Source organism: Tiliqua scincoides, chromosome 1 (assembly GCF_035046505.1).
Source record: "Tiliqua scincoides isolate rTilSci1 chromosome 1, rTilSci1.hap2, whole genome shotgun sequence".
Taxonomy (NCBI): domain Eukaryota; kingdom Metazoa; phylum Chordata; class Lepidosauria; order Squamata; family Scincidae; genus Tiliqua; species Tiliqua scincoides.
Window position 1 is genome coordinate 91,619,377 of NC_089821.1, and position 16,190 is coordinate 91,635,566.

Here is a 16,190-nt window from a genome sequence, read left to right on the forward strand (position 1 = left end):
AAATATGATCTTGAGACTTAGTGGCAGAAGTAAAATGGATAATGGGGTCTGAATTTCCTTTGAAGTCTGAAATGTTCAGGAAGGACTAGAATATTTCCCTGAATGATTATTTCATGATGTTAACAAGCATTTTCTGCAAATGGACATTTTAAGGGCAAAGGCTGTCACAGCAGTACCTAAAATCAGGAGATGGATATTGGTAGCAGTTCTCTATTTTGTCAAACCAAATCCTGGGCAATGTATTCACTGAACAAATGTGATTCAGTAACTGTGAAGGACACAGACTTAGAAGCCCGGGGCTACTGGTCAAATCATTGATTTAACTTGCTTACATCACTATGATCATTAGGGTTGCATCTGTAAAATGGGGAGAACTGTGGTCTACCTCATGGGGTAATGTGACAAAAGGATAAAGATTGTGTTTGTTGTAGGCTATATCGATAATCTAAATGCAATACTGTGTTTCTAGCTCTTCCCTAGCTACCAAAGTAGGCTACAAACACAGTGAAGAAATAACCACAAAAAATAAATAAAATTACCAGTTTTCTGAAAATGTAGCCCATTTACTGTACTATACTGTCTCTCCTGATCATTAAGGGTTACCCCATGCTTTACCAAATTCCTACAGACGCTAAGCAAGGTCAGGCCTGGTTAGTACTTGGATGGGAGACTGCCTGGGAATACCGGATGCTGTAGGCTTATACCATAGTCTTTCGAGACTGAAGGTTGCCAACCAACAACATAGAAATCATCATAATGACTCCTCTTGATGGGTCTGGATGATACATGTGTTCTGAGAAGCCATGGTGAGCCATAGCTTTTGCACACTGAATAGGCATGTACCATGTTGCAAGATGTGTTTAGATGATCATCTGTAGTTTCTTGGGCACCATGCAACTGTGTTCTTGCAGAGCTCCCATTCACTTGACCTTGCACAGGATCACTCTCCAAAACGGTGAACTGGATAATGCGAAATGGACACTGAAAGCCTGCTGAAACTGACACCACTTACCACTGGACTGTGTTATCTGTTTTATATCTTAAAGCAATTGCACTGAAAAGCAAGTACTGAGGATACATGATAATATTTATTAAGTAAATGGGTGTCATTGATGGAAAACATACTTGATAATTCAGAAAGAAATACTAGCATCTCCCACTTCTAGTTTTTTCTATTATCTAGTAAAAATACAGCTGTTGAAGCAATGGGTTTAAAAAAAAAAAAGTAGAAGTATAGCACATAAATACGGTTATCTGGGGAAAAAAACTTGAATGGTGCGTATAAAGGCAAGGAAGAATGTCGTGCTCAGAACAGGTATCTGTGGAATAGTGTATTTACAAATGAAGTAGGCAGGCTTGGATAAAGTAGATTGACCTGTGCATTAATTCAGGTAAGACATTCTGCAAAAGAGCTCAGCAATTTGGGAGCTCAGAATGCAAATGTTGCAGCAAGTGGTAATGCCTGAATATCTGAATAATGAAAAAAAACTTTTGAAACGCAGGATTTACCTGTTTTTTGTGAGCAATGTTTCTCCAGCTTTTTTTTTTTTTCGTTTGCTGATTTAGATTCTGTCAGAAATTCAGGGAAATTGTAGGACTGTTGCTCTTCCCAATTTGATGAAAACCTGTAGATTCATAAAATTATGAGCTGTTAGTCTCCATTTTAATCAGTTCTTTATTATGCATTGATGCCATCCAAAAGCCCATTTTGCTTTGAGTTAAATTCTTCAACTTCTATAAAGGTTTTATTATTGTTTTACTGAATAAAATGCTATCAGAATAATTCTTTTTGCAAATTTGTTCAAGGTCACTCTGTATATTGACTATAGGAATATAAATTACGGGAGGGATGCACACTGGTGGCAGACCTAAAATGGGGACCATTGGCACACTGCACACTGCTGTGTGGACATTTACAACAGCAGAACGGTTAAGATTGGGCTGTAAGTCAGTCACTGGTATGGGGTAAGTTAAAAACATGATTTTTTAGTAAGGCTGAATGATATAATGTGACAGGTGGTAGGACTGGGCAATAAGTAGGGGTGTTTGAAAATGGTTTTTTTTCTCCGCTGATTTTGTGATGAAAAAGACAGAAAGCAGTGATGAGTGTTTTTATTTTAAGTTCTCATTCCAAGTTCTCATTTTTGTTAACTTTAAATGTTTTAAAAATGTACTAAGTAGGTAATATAGGCGATATAGTGTTAACAGATGCTGCCACAGTATTAATTCTAACTGGAAAAGTAATCTATTTTAAATTCTAAAACATATCAGGGCAGGAGGTCTGGTCTAGAGGGTAGAGCCTCCATTTGCCTGAAGATAACATCCACAAGGTCGCCAGTTCGAGGCCACCGGTACTGTGCGACCTTGAAGCAGCTGACAAGTTGAGCCGAGCTATTTCCATCTGCTCTGAGCGTGGGAAGATGGAGGCCAGGATGGAGGCCAGATCAGAATGAAACATCTGAATTGTTGTGGCTCTTGAAAGATAGAGCCTTATTTCAATTGTAAAAATCCCTACGGGGATTTAAATTAGCCTGCCTATGTAAACCGCCTTGAATAAAGTCTTGAATAAAGACCAAGAAAGGCGGTATATAAATACCTGTATTATTATTATTATTAGTATTAGTATTATATCTTAAACACCAAAATGTGGTGTTTTGTGTTTTTACAACACACACACCTCTAGCAATAAGGCCAATCCTAAATAAGACTGAAATCCAGTGCACACTTTCCTGGGAGTAGGTCCCATTGAACTTAACGGAGCTTGCTTCTGAGTAGTCATACATAGGATGTAAGGTTTTATTAATTTTGAACAAAGAGCTCAACACATTCTATGGTGCAATCTCATTTACAAAATGAGATTAAGTCCTGATTTGTATATACAGTGACCCCAGTACTATCATAACACAGCTGCATGCTGGTTTAGGTAGGAGTACCATTCACACAAACAGTTTACCACATGGCACTTTACTTTACAAGTTACTGTCCACCACTTGGAAAGTCAGGCATTAGACATGCACCTGTGGGGTGGGGCAAACTCATCTCCCCAGTAACATATTTTGAAGCCTATTTCCAATGAACTATCGATATACCTCAAATGGTGGAAAGAGGTCTCAATATTCCCACAAAATTTCATGGATCTTGGTTTGTCTGTTTACAGGAGGAAAGGGCAGTTGCCTGAACTATTGCAAAGTCGGTCTGAATTCACTAGTATGGCTTGTTGAAGGAAGCATATAATAGATATTAGGCAGAATTAGCAGCAGCAACGTTTTCAGACTGTACAGTGTGGGCCTCTTTCCTGAGTTGGCACAGAAGACTCATGCTAAATTATATGACTGTGTTGTGAGATGGGTAAATCTGGAAACCAAACAGATTTGCCTTAAAACTTCATCCAGATTTTAATAGCCACAGTGTCCAAAGGTGAACAGCTAAGGAGCACAAAACAAATTCCTGGATAATAAAGGGTTGTTTGGGCCCAACAAGCTTGCCCTTTTCATATTCATTGCAACACACCTCTCTGAAATGGTTATTATACCCTCTGACCCTGTCTTCCTGCATAAACATGTGTAGCTGTTTTCTTACAATCTTGGTTGTTTTGAATGCCTTAATGTTGGTTAAGGTGCAACTCAAATATTTCTTGCTGAATCTGCAAATTCCTGCTTCCAGAACTGTTGTGTGCTGCATTTACAGGCATTATTTTAGTGCTATAGTTTAGCATCCGTGCAAAGTCTCCAAATCCAAAAGGGGCTGATTTATAGCCCGATCCAGTGGGGCTGTTCTTATATGTGTATGTGCAACCTCTTGATTTAGAAATGGGCTATGTCAGATGCAAGGGAGGGCACCAGGATGCAGGTCTCTTGTTATCTGGTGTGCTCCCTGGGGCATCTGGTGGGCCGCTGTGAGATACAGGAAGCTGGACTAGATGGGCCTATGGCCTGATCCAGTGGGGCTGTTCTTATGTTCTAAACTCCTTGTCCTTACTCTCTCTCATGACCACCCCAACCCTGCTGAAAATATAACTAATAAAACTTAATATTTCACAACATGATAGCATGCTTTTAAGAAATGTGGTAAGAGGAAGTGCAGTTCCCTTACATTTCCTGTCTACCTGCTTGTTCAGAACATTCATAGTCATTCGGTGTTGAAAGATGCAGTTCTAGTTGTTTCTGTTTGTGTGTGTGCATCTCTTTGACAGGTAACAGGCACCGCAATACCTCTTAAGAAATTTGGACTGTTTCCTCTAGTAATTTCAGTAAGGTTACCTCTCAGATTGGCAAGATAGGGTGTTTTCTGATAAGTACAACCACTCATGGATAGGGATCCCCAGTTTTTAAGTGACAAGCTAATGGATTGCTGGTGGATCTGCTTAAAATGAAAACTCCAACCAGAGGTGTACCTAGAAGCCTCAGGTCCCAGGGCAGTGATGCCACAATATCATATGACACAATGACATCACTTGGGTTCTCCCCAGGGGAGGAGGCTCTGGAGGCTTCACATCCCCTTTACTTCTCTTTTCCTTCGCCTGTGGAGGTTCCCCTTTGAAGGGACACCACCTTGCTGGGAGCCTCCCCAGGAGAAGTAACAGGGTCATGAAGCCAGCAGCACCTTCTCCTCAGGGGAGAACTCAGAAGTGATGGCCTTGCACCGCTTTCGGTTCTTCTGGAGAAAGGGATGCTCGCTGTGATGGCTTTGTATCCCTGTTCCTTCTCCTGTGAAGGCTCACCCTTGAAAGGTCACCACTTTAAGGGGGAGACACTGAGCAGAAGGAACAGGGGTGTGAAGCCACTACGGTGTGTGCACCTTCCTCTGGGAGAACTGTAAGTAGCTCAAGGCAGACATGCACCCTTCTTGGGGTGGGGTGCAGTTGCCCTTCAGGCTCTGCCCTTGTTCCATCTGTAGCTCCAACAGTAGAACCAGCACTAGAAAGAGCACCATGGAGCTTCTGTTCTAATCAATTTCACTCTGAAGTGGAGGGCGGGCACGAGCGTTTTGTCTTTAGCAGCAAAATTGTTTAGGCTGGTATTTCTGAGGATTGTCTTAAAAGGAAGCGTTCCAGTTTGCTGTGTAAAACAACAAGCTGGACCCATGCCAGCAAATCCACTTGCTGATTGAAACACCAGAAGTGCCCAAGAAACTTGTGCAGCTCTGTTGTGATGGATTCACAGGTAAAGAACAACACAGAAATCTTCCAAGGAAAGGAGAAACAAAATTCAGCTCTTCTATACTGTGAACTGGGCTGGTGCAGGCAAGAACTTCACATGTAGATCAAAATTCAAAGTTGCTGAGCCAGACCAATGGTCTATCCAGCGCATTTTTACTTCCTCTGTCGGGTTGCAGCTCAAGAAAATCTCAGTGGCTAGCTCTGAGTAATATGCATATTAGAGCTGTAACACCATTTTTTTAAAAAGAAAAGCTGCTTTACATATAGTTAGGCTGCAATCCTAACTACACTTTCCTGAGAGTAAGCCCGATTGAACAAAATAGGACTTACTTCTGAGTAGAGCTGGTTAGGATTGTGCCCATAGTCCCATAGGCAGATTTTTTTTCAGTCCTCTTATCTGAGATTCTTTCGGAGATGCCAGTCACTCAATCGTGGCATTTTCTGAATGCAAAGAATGTGCTCTGCCATGGAGCCATATTGATAACATTTTTTAAAAAATGCTCTGAATCTAGATCACCGTCAGCATGGCAGACTTGGGCCTGATTTATCCTGGACACAGGCAATGACAAAAGGCCTTCCCTGGGAAAGCATTCCCTGACATGCTTAGTGCCGTTTTAGTGCACTTCCCAAATGCATTGGCCCATTTGCTTAACTTAGGACACCAGCTACCAATTGCCTGACCAGGTATGCTGCTGGCATGCAAACAAGCAGAGCAGTGCATGTTCCAAAGGCATCTGAACATGACCAATAATACATGGAAACCTACACAGGTAAGAGCTTTGTGCCTGGTCTGCACCCTGTAGATATCAGGTCTTGGCAGCAGAGATGAATTTCTTCAAAGAAGGAAACGCCAGTTGTTTAGGGTCAATTGAAAATTCCTTTCATATTGTGTCAGCCAAGAACTTCTGTCTTGCCTGGGCCTCCTACTCTCCTTTATTGGCTTCCATCTGTGTTATCCTTGAGAAATGCCTCTCCTGGCTCACTTTTGTCCCTGATTTCAATCTCTGTCCTTTCCTGTTTTGATCTTCCTACTGTCCTCAATGGAGGAAAAGGCCTTTTGTTCAACCAGGCCTCAGCCTGGCTGGTGCTGATTCCTGACTGCTGATGGTGCATTTTGACATAGATTGTGAATCTTTCATTTATAGCTGGCATTAAACTGTGCCTGCCAGGATCTCCGCAATAGTGACATCCTCAGCAACTGTTGGTATCTTACCTTTGATATTCTAATCTGTGCTCTTTCGCATAGATTAGAGAGAAGGCCCTAACCTGACTGGGAGTCTCACAGACACAGTGATGATCTTCAGTCTTGAGATGGTTATCAGTTCATTAGGCTTTTGTTATCCTTACCTGCCATTTAGGTTCTTATCAAATGCTGTTTGAGGACTCTAATCATACTGTATCAGTCCAGTGTTAGTGCAACAGCTTTTAAAACAAAATATGAGCAAATTCATGTTGAACAAAAATTATTTCTTGTAAATCCAGGTTGGCTGGGCAGTTACGGGGACACTCAAGATTATTCTTTTAATATGTCAGTACTGGAATGCAGTACTCCAGCAGGCTGCCATAAAACCTGGCCTGACTCCTGCGTTGCTGGCTGCTATGTTAGTGGAAATGCTTAGCAGATGGGTGCCAGTGTGTTTCCTGCATGGCAGGCTGTTTGACAAAAGTTGAGCTGCAGTACTTGATGTAGGTGTTTGAAGATGTAGGTGTTTGAAGGACTAGCAGCCGGATTCTCTCCTCTCCTCTAGCATAGTGTATTGTGCTGTAGCTGTAGAGACAGGATGGTGTAGTGGTTGAGGAATCGAACTCAGACCTGGAAGATGGAGGTTCAAATCCCTGCTTAGGCATGAAGCTTCCTGGATGACCTTGAGCCAGTCACTCCCTCTCAGTCAGACATAGTCCACAGGATTTTTGAGAGGACTAAAGGATGGGAGGAGACATGCACACTACCCTGAGCTCCTTGGAGTAAGGGTGGCATAAAATGTCAAAAATGCATAGTGCACAAAGATGCTTATGCAATAAACCCTGCATAAGGCAAGCAAGGCAGAACTGGGCAGACATTTTATTTCTTTCATTAAATGCTTCCCTACTTTTTTCATAATCAAATGTATTTATTTGGATTTCTACCATGACCTGTAGGAACAATGAGAGTATGTGGCTTCCATGGGCCAGTGGGAGGCCTAAAGTGGTAGGGTTTGTGGATTTCCTTGGAACTTTCTTTGCAGAACTTGGGCCCTGCCTCCTGCTGGTTGTGGGGTACTATGTTCCCCCCCCCCCCAAAAAAAACAAACTCCCTGGCAAGATTTGCTTTGAGAGGAAGTTAGGAGACAATGCTTCCTTTTTCCACCTCTCCCAAAGACAGCTTCATTGTGTGTAGAAGCATCCTTATGTCTTGCTGAAGATAGAAGCTTGATTGGGGAAAGCTTCAGGAAAGTATGGGCCTGCCCCTACTCTGACTGATGCAATGGCCTCCATGATGGATGAGAATAGCTCTAAAATGGGATGGGGAAAAGAGTGAAACTCTCTTCTCCCTCCCTTGCCACTAGCAAGTGTTAAATGCATGAAAACAAAAAAAAATCAGACTTGGAAAATGAAAGTTTCTAGATATTTTTGTTTAAATCAAAGCCATATTTTAAAGAAAGGGTTTCTATTTTCAAATATGCACGTACCCAAATGTTTAGCATTTTTTCAAGTCAGATTTTCTTGCCAAGCAACACACACTGTACCTGAACTAGACGTGGTGTGTGTTTCTTTTTGTGTCGAACACTTGAAAACAAACATTGCAGGAACACTATGATCATATTTCTGGTCTTTATTCTTTCCGTGTGCATAAACATGGGCTTTGCGCTGGCATTTGATCGCTCTGCTTACTTCTACAAGTCGAAAATGACATGTACAGATGCAAGGTTGGCACCGGGTTCCAAACCAAACTGGTGGAGTACAGGAAAACGGAGCCAGACCAAAATATGAGGTCAAGGAAGTTGCTCTTACAATAATAGTGGTTATCTGTTTAATGTGTGATCTGGTGGCGACTGGATGTTGACCATAAGCAATTATGTGTGTTTTAAAACTGCCTGCATATAAATCCAGAGTGTTTGTAGGCCAGGCAGACAACGCAGGCTGTGAGAAAGGGCAACTCCATTTCCTCTTTGAATTGTTCTTTCAATTTGATTTCACCAGTCGAAAAAGGACTATTTAAATAGGAATGCTCCTGAATTCAACAATAACTCCTCCTCCTCCTGCATGCCTAAAAGTTTGGATAAGGCTATGATTGTGGATTGTGCACTAGATGCCCAGGGATTCAGCCCGGGGTCTCTCTCTTCCCGAACTGGAGATACTGAGGATTGAACTTGGGAATTCTGCAGCACTCTAGCGATGAGCTGTAGCCTCTCCTTGAGATCTGGGTTATGCCCCTTGAAGATCAATTGGCTTCAGTAGGTGGGCTAAGCATGCATGTCACCATCTTCCACTGCAACCAGTGGCAGAAATAATCAAAGTGCTGAAGTTTGGCTGCAGTGACTTGACACATGATCTTAGGGGTGACACTGCACCAAGAAAATTTGTCTCATCCTAGCTTTACCTACTGGAGAGTTTTCAGTCTAGTCCGAAACCCAAGGGATGACATCTAGTAATTATTGGCAGAAGCAGAAGATGTCAGCTGGAAGGTGAGTAAGACAAGAGTCTGGCTGGGGACTGGTGGGTCAGGATGTAGCATGATGGGCAGAGGGAAGTGAGCTAATACCAACATCACTCAAGCATTTTCCAAACTTCATTCCTTCCCCTGGGAAGGAAGTCTTGATAAGGAGGCCAAAATTCTGTGACTCATGACAGACTCTGAGTCTGGGCAACCGTAAGGTGAGGTCAAATGCCTTGCTAGGGCCTAGGTTTCTCCAGCAGGCTTCCTCAGCATGATGATAGAGACAGGTGTGATGGATGAAGTAGCTGCCTCTGTCCTTCTACAGATGCAGTAGGTAGCTTTGCTTTGAAGGAGGCTCAGCTGCTGCTGGTGAGGGGGACAGAACTGTTGGAGAATAGACCAGTGGTTCCTGAACTGTGGGTCATGACCCAATGATTACCAGTGACTGCCAGTGCATCATGACCGAATATTTGGTGGTTCGTGAAACTGACAAATTAGGCTATCTGCATCAAGGGTTAAACAAGCTGCTACTTGGGAGGGGAGTACTGCTGCCTAATCACCATTATAGCCACAGCCATTGGCCTTTATAAAACAGGCAGCAGCCTCTAAAAAGTTTGGGAACTGCTAAGGTAGGCCAAGCGCAGGCCTCCATCACACCTTGTGGGCCTAAAGAAGGATCTCAATAGTCTAGTTCAGGGATGTCCAAAGTTTTTGGCAGGAGGGCCACATCATCTCTCTGACACTGTGTTGGGGGCACCTTCCTGCAGAAAGTTGAAAAGCTACTGAGGGCTTCCCTGGTCCTCAAAATGCTTTTTAAAGGCATCAAATGTCACTTCTGGTTTTGCCGCAAAACTGGAAGTTGTGGGTTTTTTTTGCTTGTAACAGTCATTCTGAACCTCACAGGGGTTGCGGGCAGATGCACTTGGCCTCTGTGGGGCTCAAAAGAGCCTCCGGAGGGTTGAGGGCTTGGGGGGGGGAAGGATGTCCTGCTTATCTGCAGTTTCCAGAACAAAACCCCCATGGATACTGGGACAGCACTGTAGGACAGTATAGTATATAGAACACTGTTTTCTGAGGGTGACACACAGTGTTAATGACTTCTTCAGACTAGCAAATCCAGAGGAGCAAAATGTAGTTTAGATGGGATCGAAATGAGGTTCTGAATGTGAATAGGAGGTGGCTTAGAAACACCGAATAGGAGGTGGCTTAGAAACACTTTAAAAGGGGGGAAGGGGGGAAAAATGAAAGTGGTCACCAAGCATGTTTCTTATAGTGGCTTTAGTGGGTGTGGAGGAATGGAGTGGGGGTGGAGTGGTGAGAGAGCGAGAGAGATGCCTGTATGAATTTAGAATAAAAAGCTGATATTCTGTCTGTGAATAGTTGCATCATAGACCCATGTGACAAGCACACTCCATTTCCTTGGCTGTTTTGTATTTATGCCAAATCGGTGGTAGCAACCCACATAAGGATCTATCATATTAGAGAAGGAGAAAATGACTATTAGAATACTTTCTCCTCTTGGTTTCCTCTACAGTGATGCCCTTACACCTTTCTTTTTCAGGCTTTTTGTAGCATCCTAAACAGAAGGATATTGAAGGGAGCTGATGCCGCTTTGATCCTTATGCTTGTTGTCAAAGCGCTTGGGAATGAAGAGACTGTTGGCTACAATTGACTGTGACAATTAGGAGATGATCAGAGCCCTAGAGTGGAGCACTTAAAGGGTAATTTACATGTCAGTTTGTTGAATTAAAAAAAAAAAGATATTCAGCTAAGATTTTTTTCCCCCTCTCCCCCCTCAGTGCCTTGTAAACTGCAATTTGTGTTCTGGTAAGGAGGAAAAAAAAAAAAAACCTGGCAGAGGAGTTAGGATAGCCATTTCCATTTGAAAAGAGGCAATCATAAGGCCACTGCTGAGCCCATTGTCCACTAAAAATGCTGATTTGCAGTCAGAGAGTGAAAGAGTGGAACTATCACTATGCAGAACCTAGTGCAAGGTAACTCCCCTATTTTGGTAGCTTTTAAAATGCTGTTTAAAGGGCTGGCTGTGGCTTCAGTCCCTCATTTACTGTCATTATAACAGTGTTACCAGGCCTGGATATCATATAACAACAAAAATGCCTATACAGGGAAAAGAAAGTAGCTGGGGAAAAAAGGCAAAGGTAATATGAGGCAAGCTGATATTCCAATTCTGTGATCTGTTTCATCAGATCTTTCTGGTTCTTTTGCCTTTTTTGTATTTGACCACAATTTCATCCTTTTGCCATCGAAGCCTCTTCTCCATCACTGTTTCCCCAGATTTATTTGCACTCCGTTTTACACATGTGTTCCCAGTTGGGATTTCAAGCATTTTCCACATTTAACCTAATGGGTTGGAGCCAAGTAGGAGAGGGAGGCAGCCTTTCCAGTTCTGCTGGAGAGAATCTGCTGTTCCTGAACTAGCGTTGTGATTGCTCCAATGGTAGGTGTCGGTTGAACCTACCAACAGCAACACATGCTGTCTGCTTAACAGCTTGAGCAAGGGTGCTGCGAGAGTAAATTTTGAAACAATGGGAATTATGAACTTGTTTCCCCCTGACTTTGACAGATTCCTCTTAGCCTGGCTTTACCTTGAAACCTGATGTTGTTATTTCCAGTGTTTAAAGAAAAGTGACTTGTATGCTTCTGGAAAGAAAGAACCTGGATTTGTCTGCAAGCTGATTTTCCCTGAACTAGCCATCTTCAGTTAAGCCTGTCTTTGGTTGCTGCTGTGTCACTGACAAGCACTACCATATTTTCAAAGGGGTCATGCAGCATGCAGACTGCTGGAGGCAAAATGGGAAAGGAGAGCATTGAAATGAGTTCCTGACTACCAGGGGCCATTCCTAGTGATTGTTACATTTACACCCCATTCATCCTACAAGGAGCTCAGGATGGCATACATGGCTATTTCCTGGCTCTCCCATTTTATGCCCACAACAACACTGCACTGGCATATCTGGGGGGGGGGGTTGGGGGGCATATGCCCCAAGCAGTCCCCTGCAGGGGGGCAGCGTAGTGACCCATCCCCTCCCCACAACCATTTTTTTCTTTTTTGGGCCCATTTTTGAGGCGTTAGAAGGCCTTTTAAGGGATGGGGAGGCTTTCTGAGGTCTTCAAAATGCCAAAAAAGCACTTCTTTTTCCCCACGAAAACCCAAAGCGAAATTTTTCAGCTGGGGTAGGGGTGGCATTTTGTAGTCCTGGCTCCATGAGGTTCAAGGACCAGGTGGGAGGGTACAATCCTAACACCTTATGTCAGTGCTTTCCAGCACTGGCATAGCAGTGCCAATGGGACAGGTGCTGCATCCTGCAGTTGGGTGTCACTCACGGAGGCCTCCTCAAAGTAAGGGAATGTTTGTTCCCTCACCTCAGAGATGCATTGCCCTTATGTTAGTGCTGGAAAGCACATAAGGGGTTAGGATTGCGTCCTGAGGCAGATGTGGCTAAGGATGAGTGATGGGCCCAAAGTCACTCACAGCCCTTTCCAGCACTGATGCAGCTGGGCCAATGGGACCAACACTGTATTCTGCAGGGTGTGTGTGTGTGTGTGTGTGTGTGTCAGAGAGACCTTCTCAAGGTAAGGCAGTGTTTGTTTCCTGCATTGCAAATGCATTGGTGCTGGAAAGTTGGTTAGGATTGAATGGCTGAATGGGGACTTAAACCTGGGTCTCTCTGGGCTTCGGCCAACAGTCTGACTGCTATGCCCACTGGATGTCTCTGATATATGCAGGGAAATTGTTGTTTTTCTTAACAGTGCCCCCTTCCACCTACTAACATTCAGAACCAGACTGGAGACGTTGGAATACCTCCAGCAGAAAGCCAGATGCGATGGAAAACCCTCAGTGAGCAGAATTGGGAGTGAAGCAAAAGAAGTAGGCTCCTATTTGTCTGTCATCAGCCTATAGCCTAAAGGGAGGAGGACCATCATCATAACTGGGAGTGGGAGTGGGGAGTAGGGAGTGGGTGGGACTGGTGAGGGATGGCAGCCCAGTTTGTGTGGGGGCAGTTTGCAGTCATGTCCCCAGGCAGCACTGGGGCCAGGATCGCCATTGCAGAGAGCACCCACATTTGAATGTGTATTTGTATGCCCTTTAGATTTTTGCTTGGGGATCCTGATCCTTGAGCCTTTCCAGACTTTTTTTTTTGGGGGGGGGGGGCTGGGAATTAGGGGCTGGGAAGGGGGCTGGGAGAGAGGAAAAGAAGGGAAAACTCTTACTTGCCCTGTCCCCCTTTCTTTCCCCTTTGTGAAACTTGTTGGGGGGGGGTTGTTCCCATATATAAAAAAGGGAGTGGTAACAATGAAGAAATAAACCAAAATGTGATTTTTCTCTCCATTGCTCTATGCTTGAGTTACAGTATTCACAAGCTAGAAATGTTAATTTCGGTCCCTGTGTGAAGGATTTTTTTTTTCTTCCCTGTGTTTTAACTTTTTGAATGCCCCTTTGTTTTTTCTCCCCTCCATTCTGGATGTGTCTTCTTAGCAAAAAGAAAAGGATGCATAAAGAACCAGCAGGCACATTAAGAGCAAACAATATAATGAGGCAGGGAGTATGGGATAGCTTTTGGCTTAACCAGTATCTGCAGAATCAAGGCAGAGTAAATCTGTATCAAAAATCAGCCACAGTAGGAGGTATCCGTCTCCCAGGTAATGGCTAAATGACAAGCAGATGAGCCGCCATCATATTGATTTAAGCATTTTGTTCCAGCCAGTCACAATTAACTTTGATTTGTTTTTACTTTCCTCTTACAGGTTTGCATTTAAAGCACTCTCAGAGCACTAATTGTATAAAATCTTACTAACTGCACATTGTCTTTCTGGAGAGGTAATGAATGAATGAAAAAGCCAGAATTTATTTGAGATTCTAATGGGATTCTCAGTACACGTCTTGCTCTGGGTGAAATTGGTATGGAAGGTGAGTGGCCAAAGAAACCTGGTGTCAGGTTGCTGGAGGCCCTGGGACAAAGCCCTGCACTGGACCCCTCAAATTTACCTGTGGTAGGTGACAGGTGGGAGGTAGCAGCAAGCAGTGGCTCTTCCCATCCTTCCCATCAGTAAATGGGGGATTTGTGGCAGCTGACTGGTATGGGAGCCAGTACAAGGGGCTCAGGTATAGCTGGGTGGGCCTTCTGATGGTTATGGCTCTTGGTTACTGCTTTCCCTGGCCAACCTCTACTCCTGCCCTGAATGGAGATGCTCAGAAGCAGTAAGAATTTCTCTTCCTGCTCCTGAAGGTTTCCAGAGCCTGGTTGAAATGAAGGACTAATACAGGTCCATCTGCAGAAGTCTTTGCATGTGCCAGAGAATGTTGGGGGAGAGTCCACTGGTGTAGCTGGGTCTCCAGGAAGGCCGCTGACATTCTGTCAGCACCACTCACCATTTTTAGCAGTGATCCGGCAGCATGTTGTAGACCAACTTTTTGGAATGGCGACCACCTACTGGGCCATTGGCTGCAGCTCCCCATTACAGCTACAATCCTATACATTGTATGAGGCAGTGGGCTTTTTTTTTGCAAGAATTCCATGGCTCCCTCGCAGTTTGGGAACCACTGCTATAGACTGTCACATTTAGCAACTCTGGAAGACAGAAGATGTCTGATTTACAGCCCAATTCTATCTGTTCCTGGGCAGCGATGCAGTGAAACTGGAATGGCTAGGCTCTATCCTGTGGAGGATTTTTAGCTGCTGGATGTGTCCTCAGAGCAAGGGGACATTTGTTCCCTTTCCCCAGGGCAAGCCCCAGCATCCGCAATGCTGTCAATCCACATATTGTCCCCACAATCCACATATTGTCAATTTTGACCTGCACCAGCTCTATAGCTGGCACAAGTTCATGTTGATCTGTGCAGGCAGATCAGGTCCAGGAAGAGGGTTTGAATATGGCATGCTAGCACTGCTGATTCTGTCCCTTATGGTCCTGATCCATCTACCCCTGTCCGCATATCCTCCCCATTCCACCCCTCCCTGCCCTTTCCCTGTCCCTGTGCTGGACTTACCTATGCTGGCGGGTATCCTGTCTGCTGATGGCGTATGCAGGAGGGCTCCAGTCTTCTTGCCAGTGTGCTGGCTGCTAGTCGCAAAGCACTTTCTGCTGGTGTAGCACTTAGATAGGATTAGATCATTAAATTGATTAGCACTACAGTTATAAACTACTTCGAAAGTAGGAAAAAACTGTGCAGAAAATTCAAGACACCCCATTCACCATGTGCCACAGTTTCTCCTTAAAACTGAATCTGAAGCAAAACTTCAGGAACTCCTCCATTCCTCTAACCAGTTTCCAGCTGGGACTGGCAACAGAAGAGCCTAGATTGAAAATGGCAGAGCCCAGTGAGGAAAGTCTGTTCTTGTTAGGCTTCCAACAGGGACTAGAAGTTGGAGAACCAAACATCTTAGCACACAACCTGTTCTTGTGAGATTTCCACCCAGTTTAACAGGCGTGGATCCAAATACTGTAACAAAGGTAGCGGGGGGGGGGAGCTGCAATCTTACTCAGGTCTGTTGAGCTGCAGATACTTACATTTAGAGTTTTCATAGCTTCAGACAAAAAGCAGTATATTGATCAGAATGGGGATTTAATGGATTTTTGACCATTTCACTTCACTTATTCCCTACCAGGAAGTGCAGAATCTTGTTATGATTATGTTCAGAAGTATCATTTTGATTTTACTGGATCTTCTTGGGCATTTTGAGGTTATAGTCTACTGTTGAGTATTTTGCAGTGCCAACAGTCTCAAATCTTGGAAGAAGAGGCACATATTGTTAACTTGAGTCATTGTGACAGTAGGTCAGAAGAGGAAACTACAACTACCTCAGCCTTGCCAGAACCTGCATGGAAGCTGACAGATAGATCTGGTGAAGTCAGATGTTTGATTACCAGCAGGCTACTATAACATGCTTCTCTTCTGTGTATAATAATTTCCCAGGTCTCTTCAGCTTTTTCAGTCTAGAGATGTCAGGATTGCCATGAGGTGTAGCTTCTCCATGCTAGTTTCCCAGTTCTTGGCATCTGATTTAAAACAACTCATGTTGTGAGTTAGGACCATCCCACTGTGAGTTCCCTCATCCTTGCTGGGCAATGCCATTGATGTTGTGGAATTGTAAACAGGCAGTGATGGCCTCAGATTGCTCAGAGTTTTGGCGAAAGCCCTGAACTGGGTCTCGTATGGTGCCACTCACCTTGACGGTGCATTGGGTGCTACTACTTCCACCAGAACTTAGGGTTCAGGATTGGCCCAGCATAGATGCTGGAGGGTCCATAGTCTAGCAGAGATCATAGGTGCTATCCATATTTCGCCCACCACAATCGTAAATCACCATCATAGGGTGTAGACCACTCATGTGGAGCTGCTATTCATACCAATAGCTAGAACAAAAGCCTTGT